Source organism: Ascaphus truei, chromosome 3 (genome assembly GCF_040206685.1).
Source record: "Ascaphus truei isolate aAscTru1 chromosome 3, aAscTru1.hap1, whole genome shotgun sequence".
NCBI classification, from domain to species: Eukaryota; Metazoa; Chordata; class Amphibia; order Anura; family Ascaphidae; genus Ascaphus; species Ascaphus truei.
In genome coordinates, this window is record NC_134485.1 from 325808064 (window position 1) to 325811541 (window position 3478).

A 3478-nucleotide genomic window follows, 5' to 3' on the forward strand; every position below is an offset into this window, starting at 1 on the left:
CCACCAACAGGTCAGGTTTTCAGGATATCCCGGCATCAGCACAGGTGCCTCGATCAATGGCACAGTCTTTCATCTGTGCTGAAGCAGGGATATGCTGTAAACCTGACCTGTTGGTGGCCCTTGAGGACTGAAGTTGCTCACACCTGGTGTAGTTGAATGTCTAAGAAAAATTATTTGCAATAGTTGAAGTGTATACGTGATCTTGTCAACACGTGTGCGTGTGCGTGTGCGTGTGCGTGTGTATAAAGCAGTGCTGGAGGCTGTGGCTGAACATCACACACTGATAAAGCGCTAAGGTGTGAAACATAGGATTACATCATCATGTCACGTGACACTGGCTCTACCCTGCAGCTGCGTGGACGGCACCAGAGATGCAAGCGGCTGCAAATGTAAATAAACCAAAGATCACAAGCTGTACTTGTCCACAGTGGGACCACTGGCAGCAGCTGAAACCTTTGCCCAGCTCTGCTGCCTCTTGGTGACTGTTCTATACACACACGTGTACGTATAAATATGCATATATATGCCTCTGTACATGCAGGTGTATATATGTGTGTGTGTGGTGTAGAAATCAGTACTAGGGGCAGCACTGAGTGGCTTTGCCTGGACATTTTGCCCCCGTCCACTGCAACCTTTCTGGGAGATTAACCCCTTTGCTGCCAGGAGTGCCACCAATCTGGCAGCAAAGGGGTCAAAACATGTTACAGCAGAGGCAGGCAGGTCCCAGATATGTCTCCACTCGGCTCTTTATTAACCGTTTCTCTGCTAGAGACGACTGCTTCACACCATCCCTGGTTAGGATCCTGGGTCCAGCAGGTAGCATTGCTGGGAGGGGGAGAGCTCGCCCACACACGGTTACATCCCTGGGAAAGGCCATTACATGCTGGTCTTCTCATCCTTCAGATTGTACCTGTCAGAAAACCAATGTGAGAGAAAGCGGCGCGGTCACAAGAGGTACATGGCTTTTCCAGGCGTTCATTGCAAGCTGAAGAAGTAGCGCAGGTAAAACGCGGGAACAGCAGTCAAATCCCAGTGTCAGCAACTTGTGAGCCTAGGGAAGTGTCCTTATCTCATTGTGCTCCAAACACCAACATTAGAGTGTAAGCTCATCAGTTGAGGGACGCATTGTGCCTGTGAAATGAGATGTACACGCTGTGTGCATTGTCAGCACAGAATAAGAAAAGTATTATGCCATCAAAAGCAAAGCTATCTACTACTAAAACATGGACGTATTAGAGGCTTCAAATGCAAACCTTACATTATATATTTGAACTGATACAATGACGGGGGATGTCACCCTCTTGTAAAATAGGCAACACCTTGTTTTCCCCAATCCTAGCTGGCATTAGACTCTTCATTGCCACTGGGGTCTGTAACACACTATGTCTATCTCTGCTTTCCCTTTACCTAAGGGGATAAATAGGAAGTACTGAACATCATGACTGCAGATGAAGGTACATCAATATTTTGTTTATGTGCTAGGCTGATTATTTCTCAGTGTGAGAGCGTATCTGTGCCGGGGCAGCTGTGTGAATGTGTGCGTGCTTAGCAGCGTTCACGTTTATGGCCGGGTAACCGTGTCTGTGCCAGTGGATGGCTATCCGCTTGTGCATGTGGGCACGTGACTGTGAGTAACTGCGTGTGCGCAGAGAGACACAAGCACAGGTGCTACAAAACTCACCACTGAGTCAGTCCAACTGACAGATCCACCTGAGAAAGATCAATGTGAACCTGCAAAGAGAGAGGGACACCCAAGTCATCAGCATGACGAAGGAACAGTATGTCCCAGAGAGGGTCACGGGGTGGCAGAGAGAAGTCACATTATTGTATGTTACATGTTCAGTGCGAGAGAGAGAGATCGGTAATATGTTGTGCATATGACAATTCAGCATGAAGTTAGCGGGTCGGTGCAGTTGATAGGTGTAGAAATTGTGAAGGGGCTGCGCCTCACCTTTCCAAGCAGCTCCCGTTCCCTTGATATAAAGGACACACTGTTTTTCACCGAGATATCCATCTTCCTTTTTGCTGCTTCCTCCAATGGCAGATCCCACTCAAATCTGCAGGGACAATAACCCGGTGTACTGTATATTGTACACATTCCCCGTCATCCATGAGATGTACCGCAGCTTTTGGATCATTGCCAAGTCATGTGCACTAATCTGTGACTAAAACACTGCGGCCCATATTTACCAACGGGTTGGCAGCCGTGTTCCGGTGCTGGGCGGTGTCCTATGGAATCGCTTCGTAAATATGGGCCCAACACCGAGATGAGCTAAGCCGTGATGCAGCCTATCGCACCCCGATCTGGCATTAACTGCCTCAAGTCAATGGCAGTTAATGCCAGATTGGGTGCGAGGTCCCGCATTGCGGCTTAGTGAATTCTAGCTTAGGTGCCTTATTGCCTTGGCCAGATCACTGAAGGAGTGGCTCAGTGAGAAATTGTGACGCGCTTTGAGTCCCATTGGGAGAAAAGCGCTATATGACATCAAGTTATTATCATTACAGGTAGTCCTCGCTTTATGACGTTTCGCTTTCCGTCAGAAACAATTTCCGACGGCGGTTAATGTATTATCCGCTGCAAATGTCACGTATCCGATGGAAATCGCCACCGGTTACCATTGATACCGCTTTCCAACAATCTGTTATCCGACAGGGATTTGCGGGACGCATTGTGTCGGATAAGCGAGGACTCACTGTATTATCTCTTACGATCTAGAAGTGACCGCTTTGTATGGGGCCTTCATTAAAATTTGATGAATCTCAAGGCTCTCCAAGTTGGGTGCCTGGAGATTCACCCACATTTGTCTACAGGTGGCACTCTTGTCTTCTGTGGAGCACCCGGTAACCTTTTCCTATGACTTTTCGCAATGACAATGTTTTTTGGTGTGCAGTACCATACCTTGAGTAATAGTACAGGTTCGTTATTCTATAGTGTTGTATCAGGCTGACAGGCAGGACAGAAACCCCTCAGTATGGCACAGAGTGATGTGTGTAAGGTTGGACATTTCATTCGATGCGTGTTAGGAGCAGTGTGGGACTCACTTCTCATTGAACTCCGGGTTGCTGGTCCGCTTCTTCACAGCGGTTTTCCTTTTGGTCCACCGGTTTTTGTCCGGCAGTAAAATCAGAGACACGTACACTGGCGACACACTTTATTCGAGCTCGGCTAGTCCCACGAATTCGGGTATACCCGGGTGTATTGAGGTTTGTGACTGTTTTCTGCCCGAGTGCATTGAGGTATTTTCCATGCAGGGATTGAAGCATTTTATTCCCGCTGGCTGCAATACTGCACAGTATATATATATATACTGCATTACAATTCATGAATTTATGCCATCTGGTAGACACGCGAAGCATTGCAGCCTATTAAATCCTAATCATTATCATTTAACAGATCAGCCACCCGTCAGCCAGGCATGAACCCAGGCTGGGAAGGCAAACGCAACGGGGCTTGTCAGAGGTGAGGAGCGGCGCATTC

General features: G+C 48.0%; 1 long non-coding RNA gene across 1 annotated transcript; it reads right to left on the minus strand.

The window, feature by feature from the left end:
• Window positions 1-730: 730 nt before the first annotated feature.
• LOC142489848 (uncharacterized) lies at window positions 731-3137 on the minus strand. Its single transcript, XR_012799952.1, has 4 exons — window positions 3043-3137; window positions 1952-2057; window positions 1682-1731; window positions 731-910 (listed from the first exon to the last, which is right to left on the minus strand). It is a non-coding gene; the product is annotated as an uncharacterized LOC142489848 (long non-coding RNA).
• Window positions 3138-3478: the final 341 nt, after the last annotated feature.